At 38.9% G+C, this 23,017-nt stretch overlaps 1 protein-coding gene across 7 annotated transcripts in view; it reads left to right on the top strand.

Annotated features, from left to right (window-relative positions):
* The first annotated feature begins 8,916 nt into the window (after positions 1-8,916).
* LOC137243604 (UPAR/Ly6 domain-containing protein crok) overlaps positions 8,917-23,017 on the top strand; it is a 106,809-nt gene continuing 92,708 nt past the window's right edge. For 6 of the 7 annotated variants that reach the window (XM_067771471.1, XM_067771470.1, XM_067771468.1 and 3 more), the window contains exon 1: positions 8,917-9,077. The gene's annotated coding sequence lies outside the window, so the exon portion shown is untranslated. Of the gene's footprint in view, positions 9,078-9,109; positions 9,376-23,017 lie in introns of those variants that run through there. The other variant, XM_067771472.1, reaches the window with a different exon arrangement.

Below are 23,017 nucleotides of genomic sequence, written 5' to 3'. Positions count from 1 at the left end.
TATGGATATCAGATGGTTGTAGCTTCGCTTTTGTTGTTGTTGTGGTAGCAGTGCTTCGCCCCACCTAACAGCTGCGACCGATCACAAATTGTCATCAATATCTTCTAACGGGAGTCCAAGGAAACTTGCTGTTTCAACAGGGGTGGACCATAATGAAAGGGGTGTTAGAGGCGTTGGTTCCACATTACAATTAAAGATATGGTTGGTGTCATGTAGGGACACATTGCAAGCTGGGCATACATTTTGTGTTGCGTTCCTCTTCCACAAGTTTTGGGTACTTTCCTTTGAGTACTGGATTCACCGTCCAATTCCTGACATAAAGGTCCGACGCCTGTTTGTGAAGTTCACCAAGGACCTGCTTGTGTTTTTTTGCTTCATACGGCTGGGTTCTCAGGTGCCGTATTTCCTCAAAATGTTTACGGAGATGACTCCTTAAGCCCCTAGGCGGTGTTGGCTCATCAATCAGATGTCTGTTGGGATGCCCAGGTTTCTGGGTATTCAACAGGAACTGTTTGGTTAGAATCTCATTTCTCTCCCTGATGGGGAGTATTCTCGCCTCATTATGTAGATGGTGTTCTGGCGACATAAGAAGACAGCCCGTGGCGATCCATATGGGTGACGCGTAGCACGTAATCGGCTGGGCAATTGCTTTGTATGTAGTAATGAACGTTTCTTTATCTTTTCCCCAAGTACTGCCAGCAAGGGATTTGAGGATATTATTACGGCTCTGGATTTTGCTCACAAAAATGTAGATCCTGATCAAACGTCACACCCAAGATTTTCTGCTGTAGGACAGTCGGTAGCGTAGTGCCATCGACGTGGATGTTCAAAATGGTCCATATTTGGGACGTCCATGTTGTAAATAAGGTCGCGGAAGATTTAGTCGGTGATAATGCCAAGTTTTGCGAGGCGAAAAAACTGGAGAGATCAGAGAGGTAGCTTTTTTTTCTGTTGCAGAGCTCATCGATCTGTGGGCCTGGGCCTGTGGCCATTATTGTGCAGCCATCGGCGTAGGAAACGATAGTGACTCCTTCTGGTGGTGAAGGTAGCTTAGATATGTAGAAATTGAACAAAAGTGGGGATAGGATACCACCCTGTGGCACCCGTTGTTTAATTCTTCTTGGTTTTGATGTTTCGTTTCTAAATTGCACCGATGCCTGCCGGCCACCCAGATAATTTGCGGTCCACCTTTTAAAACATGGGGGAAGGGTACCCTTCCAGGTCTTGCAGTAACGAGCCATGGTTGACCGTATCAAAAGCTTTTGATAGGCCTAGCGCTACGAGTACTGTTCAATGGTGGGGGGTTTGATTTAAACCGCAATTTATCTGGGTGCTGATGGCATTTAGCGCGGTGGTGGTGCTATGGAGTTTTCTGAAGCCATGCTGATGACAGGCTAGCTGCAAATTTGCTTGGAAGTAGGGGAGCAAAATGGCTTCGGACGATACGACTCTCCTATGTTAGCTGGTTTCCCAGGCTTTAGTAGCGGGATCACCTTGGCCATTTTCCATTTTTCGGGTATGGCAAAGCTGGAACGAGACAGGTTGAAGACATGTGCTAAATATTTGAAACCCTCTTTCCCTAGGCTTTTAAGCATCGGCATGGCTATGCCGTCTGGGCCCACTGCTTTGGATGGTTTAGCGTGACCAATGGCATCCTCAACCTCTATGGCGGTGATGGTAATTGGTGACGCGCTGAACTTATGTTTATGTGCGTGTCTGTTGGCCCTCCGTCTATCTTTGTCGACCGTAGAATGCATTATATATGGTCGGCAGAAAGCGCTCGCGCATTTTTTCGCATCCGACAGCACTTTATCGCCAAAGGTGATGGAAACTTTGTCATTGTGCTTAGACGGATTCGATAGCGACTTTACGGCGGACCAAAGTTTACCCACACCGGCAGAGAGATTATAACCTCTTAGGTGCTCCTCCCATTTCGCCCGCTTGTGTTCATCCACAAGCAATCTGATGCGTTGGTTTATATCCCTTATTTGGGGGTCACCTGGATCGAGCTGTCTTATAAGGTCACGTTCTCTCGCTAAATTTGCGGCCTCCGCCGGGAAGTGGGGCCGAGTTTCGGGAATTCTCCCGGTGGGAATGAAACGTGCCGAGGCGGATTCAATGACCTTGCAGAAGGCACGCTCCCCTTGGCGGGCATCAGTCGGGATAGGGAGGGCAGCAAAGAGGTTGTCTGTAAAAGATTTGTATTCGTCCCACTTTCCTTTTTTAAAGTTTATGAAAGTGCGTTTTTCTGTGACGATGAAGTCGGCGGTACGCTCGAGCGAAATAAGTATAGGCAGGTGGTCGGATGCCAATGTTACCATCGGCTGCCAGCTGACGCAGTTAACGAGTTCTGCGCTCACGATTGAGATATCCGGTGAACTGTGACAGCTTCCCACCATACGTGTGGGGGCGTCTCCGTTTATTGTGCAGAACGTCGTTTCTTCTATTTGATCCGCCAACCTCTCATCCCTACTGTCCGCCCGCAAGTTTGAATGCCATAGATCGTGATGGGCATTGAACTCGCCTAAGATAATGCGATTGTTGCCAGTGAGTAAGGCGCTGATATTAGGGCGGTATCCACTGGGGCAACAGGTGGCAGGAGGGATGTAGATGTTGATGATTTCTAGGTTTGCATCGCCTGGCCGGAGAGATAGGCCTTGACGTTCTAAGACATTGTCCCTGCGGTCGATGCCAAGATCAAATATATTGTCACGGAGATTAGCATCACTAAGTTATCCCATCACTAAGGCGATGCTAAGGCCATGCCAAGCAGTATTTACGTTAATAATCAAATCAAGTATACACATATATAAGGCAGCCCAGAGAGATCTCACACACAGATGCATTTACTTATACGCCTATGTGCGCGCGAGAGACTGTAAACTACAAACATTCACATCAATAATTCAATCTATATGTATCTACATAAACGAATAAATAATTGCGTCTACACATATGTACCATGTACGAATACGAGCAGCGGAGAGTCAATGCGCAAACACATGCATATATCTGAGAAGTTTGAGAGCTACTGGACTAGTAGATTCTGGAAGCGCCTAAAAGATGTATAAAATTGTGCAATTTTAGTTATAGCTGAGAAGTTTGAGAGCTCATGGACAATGCTAGTACATTCTGGAAAAATGCGAACGAGGAAACCAAAGGGTATAAAAGGCAACAGATGAAGAGGCGCTGTAATTCAGTTTGAGTTGAGCAATCAATCATTTTTACATTATTCAATATTGGAGTTATTCATTCAACAGTTTAGTGATTCGAACTTAGCAGAGGATTGCAAATAAGAGGATTTGCAAGTAAAATTCGTTACAATATGATATTGCACAGAGTGGTGTGTGGTAAACGCGAGGCCGCCTCCATTTCCGCTCATGCGATCTTTTCTGTGGACATTATACCCAGAACAGGTTTGCAGTGCAGATCTTGCTGTGAGTTTAGTCTCTTGAATCGCAGTAGTGCGGATGTTGTGCCGCTGCATGAAATCGACTATCTTCGTGATCTTCCCAGTTAGTCCATTACAGTTTAACTGCAGAATTCTGAAGTGCATAGGGGGAGACGTCGCCACTCTGGGAGTAAGTGACGGGTGACTACCCCTGGGTTGAGGAAGGCTTTCTTTTCTTCGCTTTTCGGTACACCCTGTGCTGTAGCTAGTTGTTTAACCACTGCCGCTAGATGGGTCCCCTAAGCATTATCTAAGCGAGGATAAGCATTTTTTTTACGCGTAGACGAAAACGTATACGCGTGTAAAAAAACACGGCTAGTGTCATAAACGGTGGGACCATACAATATTTTTATCATGGTTGTTTGAATCAACTTTCCAGCTTTCCATTGGCTTCCGTAGTACAATTTTTTTATATTCAAAACTTCAAATTGTCAATCGACTTTGTATGTAGCGAACCTGAGAGCCATTGTGTGGGCTTGGTAGCTTGTAGCCAATATAAACAGACGTCGTTGGTATGATATATGGCGCTGTCGGAATTTTCGATGTTCCTTTGTCCGGGACTTGAACCCAGGATCTTTTGCGTCCGCTATAAGATTAAGAAGAACAATTTTATTCATAAGTAAAAATATAAAATGTCATAAAACTGGCAAACAGCCGAATAAACAAAAGAAGTTGAACGAATGTTGCTGAAAAACTGTCTTCTCAGTAATTTGCATAGAACTCGAATGTGCTCGCTAAAAGCGCCCATTGATACATTGGAGGTGAGGTTGATTACACTTCAATCATCGAAAGGTATATTGTATAGCAATACAAAAATGCAGTGTATTGAAATCTTAAATCGCAGTGCTTACGTGGTGATTTCTGTAAAATGAGGAGAGCTTTCGCTGCAGCATTACCCATTAAAGAGCAATGGTGAGTTTTATATTCTTCCGTCCAATTAAATACTTGCTCTTTAGTTGTTCTCACTTTGGCCTCTTTTCGATTTGCTGTGAATCACCGGCAAAAAAGGGCCAATACAAGGGTTGCCGTGTTGGGAAATTAATAGAATTTTCAGAAAGGAATGTATTGGATTGCAATAAAGATATTTCATTTACATCCAGATAGGGCCCTGCCTTTCCCAATACCTTACTTAGAAAATGAGAGAAAAGGAAAAAGAGAGAAGGCTAGGGAAGAGTGACAGGAAAAGGCAGGTGAGAGGATGTGGTGTTGGAAGTGTGTCATAGAGATGACGAGAGAGCTGTACAGAGAAGGGAAGACATTTTCTCTATTGTTGGTAAGTTCACTTTAGGGCGGGATAACGTCTGTTGGGTATGCCATTATCATCATTATTCATTGACACTTAGCCGTGTAAGCGGATTCGGGCGATACGTAACAAGTCACGCCAGCTACCCCTGTTTTGCGATAGCTGACGCCATTTGGGAATGCTGTGGAAAAGAGAGAAGGTGGCACCCATTTATTATAGCCAGGCATCGCTGCGGTTGGCTATGCGGAGTGGAGTTTTTGATCTTACTCGCAAGAGATTTTCGGCAGACGTTACCAGCCATTGAAGACGCAATTAGTGAATGCCGCAATAACATTGTGGTTATAGCTAATAGCAATGGACGCGATCTTTGCCAAGGAACTTGCTCAGACCTACGAAGGTATAACGGTAACAAATTCAGTGGTTCATATTACATTCGACATAAAACGTACTTAACAGTTTCTTCCGTCATTTGGCACTTCCTACATCTGCTGTTGTTGGCGAGGCCTAACTTTTTGGCATGTGACGCCAGAAGGCAGCGTCCAGTTTGTATGCCCATCGTGATTCTTAAGTCTTCTCTATTTAGAGATATGAGCAACTTTGTGAGTCTAGCATGATATTCGACATTTTGCGCTTCTGTCCCCGCCTTTCCTGCTTGTTGGATCATTAACAACTCTTGTCTCCTTTTAATTTCCCCGAAACGGGTTGGGACGTCTACCGTTGGTTCATCGAGTGCTGCACCCTCGTTTGTCAATTTATCGGTATTTTTTTTTTACTATCCATCCCTTTATGACCAGGAATTCTTTCCAATGCTTTTTTGCATTCTGGGACACTTTTTGATGTCGTACTGTGTGTTATTATTTCCTTGATCGCCGCCTGACTATCAATGTATATATTGAAGCGACTGCAGCTTAAGCACGCTTCCTCCGAAATTTCTGCTGTTTTCTTCACGGCAACAGTTTCCGCATGAAATGCACTGCAGTGATCTGATAGCCTGTTTCTGTATCGACAAAGTAAACAGCAGACTCTACCCTTTCCGTTAATTTAGGACCATCGTTACACACGCATACAGTATGTTCTGCCATTTCCGCACTCTTGCTCGAACTTTCCGGCTCTACTCTGGTGCCAAGATCTCCTTCGAAGCTCAGGCATGTGACGATAATGGCGTTATTCTGCTGTGGCCATGCGGCCTGCACGCAAGCTGCCCGAGGCTTTAAAGCTTGATGAAGTTGCTTGCGCTATATTATTCGCCATTAGTTATGCTCATCATTGATAATCTACACGCTCCCTCAAGTTCTTTGGCATACGTAATTTTTTGTGTGACTGCATCCACCAAACTAGAACCCCTTAGTAAAGTATGAGGTTGACAATTGTAGTAAATACCCAGTGAGAGAGTTTGGACGATAAGCCCCACGTGCACCCTAGCATTCACATGCATGCACACAGTGCCACGGAGGCTTTCTTTGCTCTCTATTCAAAATGAAGTTTCTACGACATCTTACTATCTAGTGTAATTCCTAGATAATTTCAAATAGAAAATAGAAAAAGAAAATGGAAAAGACTTTTAGCTTGCTTTACAAGGAAAAAATAATAAAATTTCCTAAGCGTTATCTTCTGATCTGGATAACGCGTTTTGGGTCGAAATTTTTAACCATGTATGTTAAGCTACCCTGCAAAATTTGTTGGATTACGTGTGCCATTTTTTTCATCTTGGTGTGCTCCTTTGCAATGCGTTTGCCATGGCGCAACGATACAAGGTGGCAGCATGGGACAGCTGATTTTAAGCTTTTTTATTTGATTTGATACATCAAATTACGGCGCAGTACGATTTTGACATTTGCCCATCGAATTTACAAAAACAAAGTACATGAAATTTTTATTTATGTTTGTAGGTATGTCACCATGCTGCCACCTTGTATCGTTCCGCTATGGCGTTTGCGGACCACCATCAGCCGATCATTGCTCGTGTTTTAACGACCGTGATCACGACACGATGACGATCGAACAGAGTTGCCAAAAGTAAACTATTGCATACAAATAACTGATAATAAAATTTTAATAATGCAACTCTGATAAAATGTTTATGGATTCATACTATAGAAAGAGAAATATTCAAAGAGGAATTACCGGAGTGAATTTAATTTAAAAGACAAACAATTTTGTTGGTGAAAAATAAAATAAATAAAATAATTATAACCAAATATATAAAGGTAAAATATGGAATACAGCGCATGTCACAAAAGACGTATTCAGAAAATGGAGAGGGAAAAGTTTGCGAGTAGATTGAAAAATGGAGAAAATCCGATGCTCCAAATTGAAACTCCAAATTATACCGTAGGAGCAGAGGTTATGGAATTGGTCAGCTCTCCTAGCATAGCACCAGAAGGCAATTTTTTTTCGCCATCTTCGGAATTTAGTTTGCATGCAAAAAGACGAAAATTAATGATCTTATGTTATTTAGCATTTGCGTAAATAAAGAAACTAATATGATTTTTTTTATAAATTTAATGTTTTATTTTGGCTGGCTTCTTCTCTAGCGATGGTTTTAAAAGTACTCTTCCATAGCTACTCCAAGGAGTAATGTTTTGAGAGCAGTTTCGCAAGTAGTCTCTTGTCGGTACTCCATGGAGTAATATTTCAGGAGCAGTTTAGAGAGTATTATTCCGCAGATAGTCCATAGAGCAGTTTTTCTGGAGTACTTTGGCATATGATCCTCTGTGGGTGCTCCATGGAGTACTACACTGAAAGTACTTTGGAAAGTACTCTCACGTACGTACTACATGGAATACTCACAAACAAAGCGAGGGTGGGATCACCTACTCCTCTCCTAGGACATCGCAATGTTAATTGGAACACATTTTTTGTATCAATATAGATTAGTTTTGGAGCACTCCTATATTCCTAAGGGAGTATTCCTTACACTATTTATGGAGTACTCGCGTTTTTTGAAGGGTATAAATATAGTGCGCACTAGACTGTGTCGAAAGAAAAAGTTGCTAATGTCCGCCCCTAAATTTAAAAATTATGTTGAGAGGGTTTCGGAATTTTTTTTTATATTTTTTTTTGATACTTCGAAATACAGCCGAAAAGGTTTTTTCGTTGTAACTTGGTTATTTGACGTCCGATTTTTAAAATAGATATGTCATTATTTTGGCGTTGAGAAGCTTCACATTTCCGTTTAATGTCCTTTTAAGATATGAAGTCGTTTTCACATGATTAGGTCAGCTAGCAAAGTTGTACCCCCCTAAAGTATCCTTTTTTCCTTAGCAAACGAAAGTACTTAAGAATTCAAGAAAATGTTGCTTTTAAACCATATTACTAAAATAATAAACAAAGAAGTTATAGCACTTTGAATATTTATTGCAACTGTTATTTTACCTGATTCTTATTATACTTAGACCTGAAACTCATGATATTTTTGGAGGAAAAATTATTATTAGGGTTTGCATTGAAAAGTTAATAAAGATATGCCAAATATCATGAATAGGGGAAATCAAAGTAAATAAGTGAGTCAAACCTGTTGTTTCGTATTAATAATAATAACACTGTGCGACAAAATCAACTTTTTTTCTTGGTATTTGACAAAACCCACTTTTTTGTAGAGATTGAGGCTTAAGTAAACAAAGTACTATCTCCGTTTTTCGAAGTTAGCCTCGAAAAAATAGATATCGGCTTTCGAAGTTCGAAATTTAACATTTCGAAAATTTTTTTTTCGTTAACGCGTTCAACAAGTTAGAAAAATAAAAATGTGGTCGTGGTCCGCTCTTTTCCCTTTGTTTGCTGACCTAATCATGTGAGAACGACTTCATAGCTTGAAAGGACATTAAACGGAAATGTGAAGCATCTCAAGGCCAAAATAATGACATATCAATTTTGAAAATCGGACGTCAAATAACCTAGTTACAACGAAAAACCGTTTCGGCTGTATTTCGAAGGGTAAAAAAAAAAAAATAAAAAAAAAAATTTTCTGAAACCCTCTCAACATAATCTTTAAATTTAGGGGCGGACATTAGCAACTTTTTTTTCGACCCAGTCTAGTGTGCACTCAGGCCTAGCAATCGACATAACGTATACGCCACCCACGTCGACCGGAAGAACAAAAATATTCAAAATTAGTTGAATGATGCCATACATGCCACTGTCATTGCAACCCTGTGCACAAATATCGATTGAAATAACCGACCGCGCTGCTGCTTGGCCTATATGAGCTCTGAGTTTGCAGCGAGTTCGGTTGTACGCTTTCTATCTGCAGGACAGTGTTTTCATATCCAATCACGTAACGTCCTTGCTGGATGATTTTAGCCGTGTGTTTCTGCTGTTGTCATAGCCAATAAACGTTTTTACTTCATTGTTCGGGTGCAAGCTAAATAGTTGACTGTCTCTTACGTAAATATCTATTTCTAAAAAAAAAATATTAATTTAATATAATAATTAAACCAAAAGGGAGTGTTGGCAAAAAACGTTAACGAAAAAGCGAATTGAAAAAAGCAATGCACATACAAGTTGTAGGCGAGCAAGAAAATCGATTAAAAATTTTGCACAATTTTTTATTTCGTTTTTTTCTAAATCTAAATCGGCAAATCGACTAAGTGCAGCGAGAGGATTGGCGTTGAAGCGGTGGAGAGTGACAGGCAATTTTCACACAAATGCAATTATGAATATTTGAATATTATTTTGGGCAAAAGTAGGAACACCGAGCTTACATAGTATGTGTGTGTGTTATGTATGAATGTCAATGAGAGCATGGAAAATATTGTGCAATCTGTGCGGAAAAAATAAATGCCTATATGCAAGTTATGAAAAAATATGTGCTTACACTATATGCATGTGTGTGTGCATAAGTGTGTAAAGTAAAATAAAAGGAGAAGTGACTTGGAATTGGAGCAATAGTTAAACCAGCTGAACATTCGAAGACCAAAGTGTTTAAGTAACGCCTTCATGTCTTAACGTCTTTGGTGAATATGATATAAGCGTGGTGAATTTTTTTTATATGCCGATTTAATTGAATAATTTTGGACAATTTAACAATTTTCTTCTTTTCTACTTTCGTCGTCATAATTCACTGTTTCAATCGATATTTCTATGGTTGGAGGACCTCCTCATATTATTCTCATACACCTGGACACACACACACGTACGCATACTTTTCACACACATACATATATACACGCGCACATCGCAAGACCGATACAAAATACTAATTGATTGCTGTTACATAAGAGGCCTGCTTTGGACTCGGGAGCCTCACGGAAGTTGGAAATATTCGGCAGCTTTGGGTAGAAAATTTCAATGCTTAAACTAATTTTCAAAAATAAAAATAAAAAAGTTGTTTGCATGTGAAAATTTTGAAAAATTAGCATTTTTCAACTCCAAAAAAAAATTTGGGGGTTGTTCGTTTGCTCACTCGTTTTATGCACAGCTGAGTATTGTGACAGCTCGGATTGCCTACTTGCACGAGAGTTTTAGGTGGTAGAGCATTTGAGGCTTTCGTTTGTCAGTTTATCGGTTGACGGCACAGCGCAAGCCATTTATTTGGGAGGGGGGCTGAACTAGGTCAGTTATTGAATTTTCAAAAGAAAAAAAAAAACAACTGATTGCAATGCGCAAACAAGAAAACCAACAATAAAAGAGAGTGAAACCAAATAGAGAACATAAAAAAGTGGAACATAAAACATTATAAGGTAGCAATAAAGAAGCAACAAAAGCAATTAAACTGACAATAACGGTTTTGTAAAGTGTTACAAAAAGAAGAAGAAGAAAAAAAAAGAGGAAGAGAGCAGTAAAGATTATGAAAACATGAATGCAGACAAAGGAGAAAAAAATATTATACAACGAAAAGAACAAAATTAAAAAAAAAAGAGAACGAAAGCAGAAGCAAAACTTAAACTTAATATCTTGCAGAAAAGTTACTGAAAATTCCAACAATAGTTATGCACAAAAGTAATAACTAAAACACAATTTAATATATACATTTCGAACTCAAATCGAGCTCATTTGGTATTTGGAATGGATTGCTTAGAGCTTGACTTAACTATTACAACAACAATAGTTATATAGGAGTAACATGGGACTGTTTGGATATATTGCTATCTTCTGAGATGGTGAGATTTAGTGACGCTGCATTACCTCATCCATAGTACCGAACTAGAGAAAATCTACCTACATATCTACCATCGAACTTTTGAAATAGTAATTTTTATTACTAGTTGAGAACTTCCCTACATGGTATGTACATTAGAGCGGTTTCGTTTTCCACAAAAAGACTGTACCGCACCCAATACATAATCAAATAAAAGGTGCTGCCACGCCCGTTTCCAAAAAGTGTTGTCATTCATTTAATTATTATAAATACACTTTAGAAGGGAAATAGCGTATTGACAACTTTTTATAAAGGTTTGTCGTTCATGGCTCTCGAAAATAACAAAAAACCCGATTCTGAGCATTTTCAATGGAAATGTGTCACGCCTTAATCTTAAGTTATCTGCCCAAGAGTTTGGAAATTCATTAGCTACAAAAAAGGAATAATTTGAGGGGCGGTACTGCTTTTTCATAAACTTTTATTTTTTTCATACACAATATGTCCAGTCTAATGTACATATTTGATATAATTTATCAAAGGCTGTGACTATTTCAGAAACATCCACGACTTAAAAAGGTCTTCAAAAGGGGACTATTGCCATTTCATTGGATATCACATAGGTAAAGTGAGAATTGAAAGCACTACAAGGGGACAGAATTAGAGCAAGGGCCGTACTTTACTGCGATAGTTCTGCAATAGTTCGTGGCCATTGCGATTCGCTGCACTACTTCCTCGCTTCTTTCATCACTCTTATTTCCGACTTCTAATTATTGAATTATATTACAGAATTCTTGAATTCAATTCTGCTGGCATTTCCTTTTGTGTCTTCTATTCCCCTTTACATTTGCCAATTCCTCATAAAAGAAAGCGTGAATTAAAACGTGGAGTACAAGAAGAATTAGCAACGTAAATTTTAAGAACTGCTTGGTACGGGTGCTGCTGAACTACTTCCCCCTTTATCACCCTCTTAGTCTATGTCATGATCGACTTGAGTCGACAATGGCTCAACATTCTAGGTCACATCTTTCCTATGGAAAACTATACTAAACTCCTTTTATTTATGCTGACTTTGCAAAGACAAACCTAAATTTGATTTAACCTGATTATCATTGAATGTCCTGCATACTTATTAGCATCGAGGTTAGAGATATCCCTATTCGGTTTCGGGTCTATTAAATTAAACGGCTATAACGGTTAGGGCCACCTAACATTTAAGGTTTGCATTATTTTGGCCGTCACATCTGTCTTAATGCAAACAACTTTTCTTTACAACATTCTTACAAACATGAACAACATGAATACGAGTGTATGAGTGAATAGCCTTGTTCCTTCCTTTACTTTAAGGAGCCCAAATCCGTTTTAAATACTTATTCGTTTATGTTGAGAGATTTAAATAATTTTTTAAGAACGAAATTAAGTCAAGTTTTCTTCAAATAAGTATGCTCATGTTCAATTAATAGATTGTGCACTCAATTTTAAATTGACGGCTGATAAAAAACAGCGAATTTTTACAAAACGTTTGCTAATAAATTTTAAATAGAATTGAATGATAATTATCCGCCACCGGATTATGATTCCTGGGATCAAAACGCGTCTTCAGGTACTCCTTTGACAATTTTTGTGGTATTGTAAGAGGTTTTGTCAAGTAGAAAATTACCATTTTTATACGTGGAGTCAAGTAACCACGGTTGTAAGGAACAAGGTGAACTTTTAAAACTTCTAAAAAATTTCTTCATAGTTCCAAACAATACCTTTTTTCATGCGGATACCCTGTTCATGTATATTTTAGCTGAAAACTGTGTTTAATATGTCTATGGCAGACCAAAATTTTAAAACCCATTTTTAGTTTAGGCAAGATTTTAACTAAAGAGTATTTTAGTCAGCGACTATGACTACGGGCCATTATCTTTGCGAAAAATATCTTAATATCAATCTTATTTTTTTTATTTAAGAAACGAAAATATTTGAAATAGGTGTTTCACCCCTCCTTTTTCGACCATTCATTATTCTGCATTTCGATAGCCATTACTGGAAGAACAATTGAACTATTGTGAAGGAAGTCTATATCCTTAGTTTTTATAAATATGAAAATTTCTAATAAAATCGGCCAAAATACATTAAATAAACACACCCCTTTTAACAACACTTAGGGCCGATTTCACCAACTCGACTTAGGCTAAAACTTAGTTGCAACTTAAGTTAGCCCAGATTTGGTGCTAAGTTTTTTTCGGTTTCACCAACTTAGCTACTAAACCCATTTCACATACAAAAACTCTATTAGATGTTTTATACATATTAGTATTTTTGGATACCTTTTAATAACACGACACCCAGTGAATTTACACAATAGCGAGGTTGCTGTATTTGCATAATGAAATAAGTATCAATACTGCCATTTAGTTCGACTCATAATTTGTACTACAGCAAGGCTGTTGGAAGTCGAGAATAAGCCAGCTGACAGGTAGGCTAATTTGTGACTCAGCTAAGCACTGGTGGTGAAACAGAAAACTAAAAAAATATGACTTAACTAAGTTAAGTCGAGTTGGTGAAATCGGCCCTTAGTGTCAAAAAACTGACCTAAATGAACTTTACGACAGCCCTATACTTAATTGGCGCCTAACCGTTTAAACGGTTATGTCCGTCCAACAAGGTCCGCCAATCGCTTCTTTGCTCCGCCAACTGTCGCCAATTGGTCACACCAAGGGAGTTTACATCGTTTCCCACCTGGTCTTTCCAGTGGAGTGGGGCCCCCTCTTCCTATGCTTTCATAGGCGGGTTTCGATAAAAATTTTACATGGTCTAGCGAGCGTAGTCGCTGCGTTTTAATTCGCTGGACTGTCTTGATGTCTACGTCAAGATCGTACAGCTCGTAATTAAATCTTCTTCGGTACTCGTCATCGCCAACGCATAGAGGTCCACAAATTTTTCGAAGAACTTTTCTCTCGAACACTCCCAGAGCCGCTTCATCTGATGTTGTCTTGGTTCATGCTGCGGCACCATATAGCAGGACGGGTACGATAAGTGACTTGTAGAGTATTATTTTCGTTTGCGGAGAGACGACTTTACTTTTCAATTGCCTACCAAGTCCAAAGTAATATTTATTGGTAAGAGTGATTCTTCGCTTTATTTCAGAGCTGATGTTGTTGCTTGTATGCTGGTTCCCAAATAAACGAAGTCTTTAATTATGACGAAATTAGGGCCCCCAACAGTAGCGTGGTTTCCAAAGCGCAAATGAGCTGCCTCTTTGCTCGATGACAGCAGGTACTTCTATTTGTCCTCATTCACCATCAAACCCATTAGCTTGTTAATTTCTTGTCTTTAATAAACCTACATTTTCCAAAATAGACGTCGCTGCTTTGCCTTTAGCAAATGATACACAACGGTGACATCTGCCTATCACAACTCATTTGTACAAAAATATCTCGACCTATTTGTCTCCAGTCTCCCAATGAGCCAGGGCATTCTCGTGAGAAATTAGCGGGACGCGGAGCTAGGAATCTTAGTGAAGTGAGAAAGTTGGATCAAAAAGAGAAATAAATGCTGTTTTTTTAACTTAATGGATAACCATAATACAGTTTTAACAAACGTGTAAGAAGAACAATAAAAGTTGTATAGGTTCGGATGTAAACGAACATCATATACTCAGCTAGAGATCTATCGTGCATTTATTTTAGTTCAGTTTTTTTGCCCTTAGTATTATCGAAAAAGGGGCATTTATTTAATGCTTTTGAGTCTTTTATAAAAAGTATTCCTCTTTGTACAGAGTTTTTTAACAGTGGGTCAATTCTTCTTCATTGGTCAAAAGAGGTTGCCACACTCATTTAAAAATGTTTATGTCAGTCGGTAATCGGCTCCAGAAACGGCACCCCATACATAATCAAATAAAAGGTGCTGCCACGCCCGTTTCCAAAAAGTGTTGCCATTCATTTAATTATTATAAATACACTTTAGAAGGGAAATAGCGTATTGATAACTTTTTATAAAGGTTTGTCGTTCATGGCTCTCGAAAATAACAAAAAACCCGATTCTGAGCATTTTCAATTGAAATGTGTCACTCCTTAACCTTAAGTTATCTGCCCAAGAGTTTGGAAATTCATTAGCTACAAAAAAGGAATAATTTGAGGGGCGGTACTGCTTTTTCATAAACTTTTATTTTTTTCATACACAATATGTCCAGTCTAATGTACATATTTGATATAATTTATCAAAGGCTGTGACTATTTCAGAAACATCAACGACTTAAAAAGGTCTACAAAAGGGGACTATTGCCATTTCATTGGATATCACATAGGTAAAGTGAGAATTGAAAGCACTACAAGGGGACAGAATTAGAGCAAGGGCCGTACCTTACTGCGATAGTTCTGCAATAGTTCGTGGCCATTGCGATTCGCTGCACTACTTCCTCGCTTCTTTCATGAATATTACGTTCGTTTTATTTCAAAATAAACGTACTACGACTTCCTCTTTCTGTGGTGAGTTTTCTCAACAATTTGATAAGTCCCACTTGGTATATTGAAGCGACCGAGTGAAACAGAGGCTCTATATGCTTTTTCTTCGGCGCTTGCTAAAAGTCGCCTAGAATGACGTGAATCCAAAGACTCGAATGAACAGAGTACTAACGCACTATTTGCTTATTTGTATTAGGAAACTCGCCACACGCCGTGCTTTCCTAAAACGGATTGTCTGTATTTGAAAAAGTAGTTTCCCTCCCAGCTTCATCTCTTGCTCCCCACCTACTTTTCAATATTGGCATTCCTTATTCCCTTTTACTGTTCTTCCTACTTCCGCTGTTTATTATCCACTCCTTATCCGTCTCCTCTTGTTTCCCCCCTCTTCTTTTCAGCAATCGAATCCCTCCAACATTCTGCCTCCTCCCTTTCCCTGCTCTTCCCCTCTTCCTTTCCTGTATTTGTTTACCTGTTTCTACTCGCCTTCCTCTCCCCCTCCCTCTTCCAGTTCAAGTTGTATGCCACTCTTCATTTACTTTCATTTTAAATTAAATTCACTCCGATAATTGTTTCCGACACAATTCCTCCTTAGTACTTTGGCATATGATCCTCTGTGGGTGCTCCATGGAGTACTACAGTGAAAGTACTTTGGAAAGTACTCTCACGTATGTACTCTATGGAATACTCACAAACAAAGCGAGAGTGGGATCACCTACTCCTCTCCTAGGACATCGCAATGTTAATTGGAGCACATTTTTTGTATGAACACAGATTAGTTTTGGAATACTCCTATACTCCCAAAGGAGTATTCCTTACATTATTTATGGAGTACTCGCGTTTTTTGAAGGGAAGACAACAATCAACCGCTTTGACGCGACAAAGCATTCAATGTGTACACGTTAAACAATTTTGGCTTAAATTTTAAACTGACGTTTAAGTAAGTTTTAAAACTTATTTAGTTAATTTGAAAACTCTCAACTAACTACTGTTTTTTGTTTTCAATTAAATTCGGTTTAAACTTTAAACTTATTTGAAAGAAATAAGTTAAAAATCTTAAAATTCATGCAAACAAACCCCAACGAGTTTAAAAAATATAAAGATAGAAATTTGTAGATACTGCTGGTTTAAAAATAAAGCCCAAAAAGCGTTAAAAGCTAAAAAATACTAACACTTTAAAAACTTCTTACGAAAACTAACACTAACACAACGAAAACTAGCAATTTTACATAGTAGCTGACGAAAAATACAAATTTCGTTTTCAGAATGACGAAATCTAGCAATTTATTTTTGTTTTCCTGCTTACTTACAGGGTCTAGACTTTTTTTTCTTTTTTAAGGCCTCATTATCTATCACAAGAATTGAGCGCTTAGCCGCCCATGAGATTTTGACCTTATGTCAAGTTTTCTTTTTCGCGATAACTCACACCAACTAGGAGAGCAAAAGGGATGTAGGTCTCACTCTATCTGTCGCTAAGCTCAGCATTAAACATCCTTATACTATGTACAAATACACACCAAGTTGACAATTTATACCATTTGAGCAATTTATTATGCCATTTATCATATAACAAATTGTAATAAGAAATTGCCAATTTAAAAAAAATAAGCACGGGACTGCCTTCGGCTGTGCCGAAGACTTCATACCCTTCATTAATGGGGCTGAACAATAATCTTATCCCGTTCGTAATCTCCAAATAATCGGATGTATAAGATAAGAAATATATAGTGAACAGATCTACATACCTAAACGATTTTTAAGATAAATATAAAATAAAAAATGGCAAAAAACCCCCTTATCTGAACGATCGGTTGTATGGGATATATATTATATATAGCTCCGATCTAAATGATTTTTACAGGAAATCTTCTATGATATATTAGAATATATATCACCAAGTTTCACGTTTTAATATTGGAAATTAAGGGAGAAATGGCTAAAAATCTTTCTATCTGAACGATCGGTTGTATGGGATATATATTATATATAGCTCCGATCGAAATGATTTTTTCATGAAATCTTCTATGATATATTAGAATAAATATCACCAAGTTTAACGTTTTTATATTGGAAATTAAGGGAGAAATTGCCAAAAATCTTTCTATCTGGACGATCGGTTGTATGGGGTATATACTATATATAGGTCCGATCAAAGTGATTTTTTCAGGATATCTTCTATGATATATTAGAATATATATCACCGAGTTTCACGTTTATACTCTCTAAATTGCGGCAGGAATGACAAAAATCGTCTTATCTGAACGATCGGTTGTAGGGGAGATATATGTTATAGTGGTCCGGTCCTACCGGATGCGACAAATGTTTAATATAATACAAAAATACATGCTTGTGCCAAATTTCATTGAGATATCTCAAAATTTGAGGGACAAGTTTGCGTTCAAACAGACAGACGGACGGACGGACAGACGGACATGGCTATATCAACTCAGTTCGTCGCCCTGATCAATTCGGTATACTTAATGGTGAGTCTATCTTTTATATTTCTCAACGTTTCAAACATCGGACCAAAGTTAATATACCATTTTATGTTCATGAAAGGTATAAACATATTTTTTTGCTGCAGATTTTAATTTAAAGGGCAAATCTTCCATAGCTCGATGAGATTCAATGAGTAATTTTCACCCAAGTGATACCAAATTCGTATCGTATAAGGGTTTTCACTCACTTCAGATTTAGACAGGTTTACTGTCATTGGCCTTTGTTATTTTTTTTGGTGTTATATGGATTAATACATGATACAGTCGACTAAGTCCATCATAAGAAGATGCTGGGAAACTCATGTAATTTGTTTCCGAGCTGTCCGTTTAATATTGCCAAGTAAGTTATCCCTACCCGTCTATGCTATATGATGTAGAAGCATGGACCTCAGATGGACCTCAGATGAGGCGGCTTTGGGAATGTTCGAGAAAAGTTCTCCGAAAGATTTACGGACCTCTACGTGCTGGCGGCGGTGAGTACCGAAGAAGATTTAATGAAAAGCCGTACGCGGCTAGGCCATGTTATGCAACTGAAAGGTGATGGTCCGGCTAAGAAAGTAATTTTATCGGAGCCCGCCTATGGAAGCAAAGAAAGAAAGCTGCCCTTACTCCGTTGAAAAGACCAGGTGGAAAACGATTCAAATTTTCTTGGTGTTACCAATTGGCGCCAGATAGCACTGCAAAAAAGCGCCTGGAGTGCCTTGTTGGACTGCCATAACCGTTTAAACGGTTAAGCGCCAATTAAGTACAAGCAACAGCCTTTTTCATGGAAAGCTCCATAATAAAAGGAACTCAAGTAAAAAAAGAGGTGGGAGAAGGAAAGATTCAGTAGGAAATGGAGATAGAAATGAAGAAAGTACGAGGGGAAGATAGGAAGGAGATGAAGCAAAATAGAGGGAGGTTGACGGAGAGGAAAGAGCGAGTAGGTGAGGGAAAAATCGTGAATGTGAAAGGGGGAAGATAAGGAGAAAAGGTAAGTATCAAACATGGTGAGGAGGATACAATGTGAAAAATATCTCTGCGAGATAAGTAATATCGCAGGGAGGGATATTATCGGGCTGGAGAACGGGTGAATTATCTTTATATATCAAACATGTAAAAGTGAACGCGACGTTAAAACTTGCATTACTTTCATAAAGTTTCGTAGTGGTTTATACAAACAGAGGTATTGACATCGGTCGGTAGGGTCAAATATGTAGTCGATAGTTCATATAGAGATTGCGTATATAAAGGAATGGGGGTGAGAGAGGGAGGAAATAGGAGTAGAAAGGGTATTTGGAGTGCGAAGGGAAATGGAAGTAAGAGAGGAATTGGCAACGGAAGTGGGAATAGGAAAAGGAGTCGGAGTGGGAATGGGAGTGTGAGTAGGAGTGAGAGTGGGAATGAGGTTGGAACTGGGAATAGGTTTGGCAGTCAGAGGGAGACAAAAAATAGGGGATGGAAGATAAAGTACAAGGATATATGGTGAAGAAGGGATCCGAGGCTCAATTTCGAAATATAGGCAAACTAATTTTCTGGCAGAACAAAGACTGCTGGTTACTCTAGTTGCTGCACAATTTGATTTTGGAGCACCGTTTTCCGCATTAGTAAAATTTATGATAGTTATGCGGTTTCCTAACATGATTTTTGTATAGTTTTTTATTTCAATTTTCCCTTAGAATCATACAAACCTACAGTTAGTTCAGATTATCAACATATCTGTATTACTTTTTATATTCAGTTGAACAGAGCTCACAGAGTATATTAACTTTGATTGGATAACGGTTGGTTGTACAGTTATAAAAACGGAGAACGACCACACCCACTTTAAAAAACAATTTTTATACTCAGTTGAGCAGAGCTCACAGAGTATATTAACTTTGATTGGATAACGGTTGGTTGTACAGGTATAAAGGAATCGAGATAGATATAGACTTCCATATATCAAAATCATCAGTATCGAAAAAAAATTTGATTGAGCCATGTCCGTCCGTCCTTCTGTCCGTTAACACGATAACTTGAGTAAATTTTGAGGTATCTTGATGAAATTTGGTATGTAGATTCCTGGGCACTCATCTCAGATCGCTATTTAAAATGAACGATATCGGACTATAACCACGCCCACTTTTTCGATATCGAAAATTTCGAAAAACCGAAAAATGCGATAATTCATTGCCAAAGGCGGTTAAAGCGATGAAACTTGGTAGATGGGTTGGAGTTATGACGCAGAATAGAAAATTAGTAAGATTTTGGACAATGCGCGTGGCACCGCCCACTTTTACAAGAAGGTAATTTAAAAGTTTTGCAAGCTGTAATTTGACAGTCGTTAAAGATATCATGATGAAATTCGGCAGGAACGTTACTACTATTACTATATATGTGCTAAATAAAAATTAGCAAAATTGGATGAAGAACACGCCCACTTTTAAAAAATTTTTTTTTTAAAATTAAAATTTTAACAAAAAATTTAATATCTTTACTGTATATAAGTAAATTAAGTCAAAATTCAACTCCAGTAATGATATGATGCAACAAAATACAAAAATAAAAGAAAATTTCAAAATGGACTTTTAATGCCATAAGTCGAACAAAAATTTACCAATCCTTCTCAAATTTGGTAGGGGCATAGATTCTATGACGGTAACTGTTCTCTGTGAAAATGGGCGAAATCGGTGGAAGCCACGCCCAGTTTTTATACACAGTCCACCGTCTGTCCTTCCGCTCGGCCGTTAACACAATAACTTGAGCAAAAACCGATATATCTTTACTAAACTTAGCCCACGTACTTATCTGAACTCACTTTATCTTGGTACAAAAAATGGCCGAAATCCGACCATAACCACGCCCACTTTATCGATATCGAAAATTACGACAAATGAAAAAATGCCATAATTCTATACCAAATACGAAAAAAGGGATGAAACATGGTAACTGGATTGGTTTATTGACACAAAATATAACCTTGGAAAAAACTTTGTAAAATGGGTGTGACACCTACCATATTAAGTAGAAGAAAATGAAAAAGTTCTACAAGGCGAAATCAACAGCCCTTGGAATCTTGGCAGGAATACTGTTAGTGGTATTGCATATATAAATAAATTAGCAGTACCCGACAGATGATTTTCTGGATCACCTGGTCCACATTTTGGTCGATATCGCGAGAACGCCCTCACATATACATCTAAGGGCCACTCGCTTTTAAAACCCTCATTAATACCTTTAATTTGATATCCATATCGTACAAACACATTCTAGAGTCACCCCTGGCCCACCCTAATGGCGATATCTCGAAAAGGCGTCCACCTATAGACCTAATGCCCACTCCCTCTTAAAATGCTCAGTAACACCTTTCGTTTGATACCCATATCGTACAAACATTTTAGAGTCACCCTTGGTCCACCTTTATGGCGATATCTTGAATAGGCGTCCACCTATAGAACTAAGGATTACTCCCTATTAAAATACTCATTACCACCTTTCATTTGATACCCATATCGTACAAACACATTCCAGAGTCACCCCTGGCCCATCCCTAATGGCGAATCTCGAAAAGGCGTCCACCTATAGACCTAATGCTCACTCCCTCTTAAAATGCTCAGTAACACCTTTCGTTTGATACCCATATCGTACAAACATTTTAAAGTCACCCTTGGTCCACCTTTATGGCGATATCTCGAAAAGGCGTCCACCTATAGAACTAAGGATTACTCCCTATTAAAATACTCATTACCACCTTTCATTTGATACCCATATCGTACAAACACATTCTAGAGTCACCCCTGGCCCACCCTAATGGCGAATCTCGAAAAGGCGTCCACCTATAGACCTAATGCCCACTCCCTCTTAAAATGCTCAGTAACACCTTTCGTTTGATACCCATATCGTACAAACATTCTAGAGTCACCCCTGGCCCACCCTAATGGCGATATCTCGAAAAGGCGTCCACCTATAGACCTAATGCCCACTCCCTCTTAAAATGCTCAGTAACACCTTTCGTTTGATATCCATATCGTACAAACACATTCTAGAGTTACCCCTGGCCCACCCTAATGACGATATCTCGAAAAGGCGTCCACCTATAGACCTCATGCCCACTCCCTCTTAAAATGCTCAGTAACACCTTTCGTTTGATACCCATATCGTACAAACATTCTAGAGTCACCCTTGGTCCACCTTTATGGCGATATCTCGAAAAGGCGTCCACCTATAGAACTAAGGAGTACTCCCTTTTAAAATACTCATTACCATCTTTCATTTGATACCCATATCATACAAACACATTCTAGAGTCACCCCTGGCCCACCCTAATGGCGACATTTCGAAAAGGCGTCCACCTATAGACCTAATGCCCACTCCCTCTTAAAATGCTCAGTAACACTTTTCGTTTGATACCCATATCGTACAAACATTCTAGAGTCACCCCTGGCCCACCCTAATGGCGATATCTCGAAAAGGCGTCCACCTATAGACCTAATGCCCACTCCCTCTTAAAATGCTCAGTAACACCTTTTATTTGCTTCCCATATCGTACAAACACATTCTAGAGACACCCCTGGTCCACCTTTATGGCGATATCTCGAAACGGCGTCCATCTATGGAACTAAGGATCACTCCTTTTCAAAATACTCATTAACAGCTTTCATTTGATACCCATATCGTACAAACATATTCTAGAGTCACCCCTGATCCACCTTTATGGCGATTTCTCGAAAAGGCGTTCACCTATAGAACTAAGGCCCACTCCCTCTTATAATGCTCAGTAACACCTTTCGTTTGATACCCATATCGTACAAACAAATTCTAGAGTCAGCCCTGGTCCACCTTTATGGCGATATCCCTAAATGGCGTCCATCCATAGAACTATGGCCTACTCTCTCTTAAAATACTCTTTAATACCTTCCATTTGATGCACATGTCATACAACCACATTCCAGGGTTACCCTAGGCTCATTTTCCTACATGGTGATTTTCCTTATTTTGTCTCCATAGCTCTCAACTGAGTATGTAATGTTCGGTTACACCCGAACTTAGCCTTCCTTACTTGTTATACTCAGTTGAGCAGAGCTCACAGAGTATATTAACTTTGATTGGATAATGGTTGGTTGTACAGGTATAAAGGAATCGAGATAGATATAGACTTCCATATATCAAAATCATCAGTATCGAAAAAAAATTTGATTGAGCCATGTCCGTCCGTCCGTCTGTCCGTTAACACGATAACTTGAGTAAATTTTGAGGTATCTTGATGAAATTTTGTATGTAGATTCCTGGGCACTCATCTCAGATCGCTATTTAAAATGAACGATATCGGACTATAACCACGCC

This window comes from Eurosta solidaginis, chromosome 3 (genome assembly GCF_040869045.1).
Source record: "Eurosta solidaginis isolate ZX-2024a chromosome 3, ASM4086904v1, whole genome shotgun sequence".
NCBI classification, from domain to species: domain Eukaryota; kingdom Metazoa; phylum Arthropoda; class Insecta; order Diptera; family Tephritidae; genus Eurosta; species Eurosta solidaginis.
The sequence above is the reverse complement of the archived record's forward strand: the minus strand, read 5'-3'. Positions and strand labels throughout refer to the sequence as shown.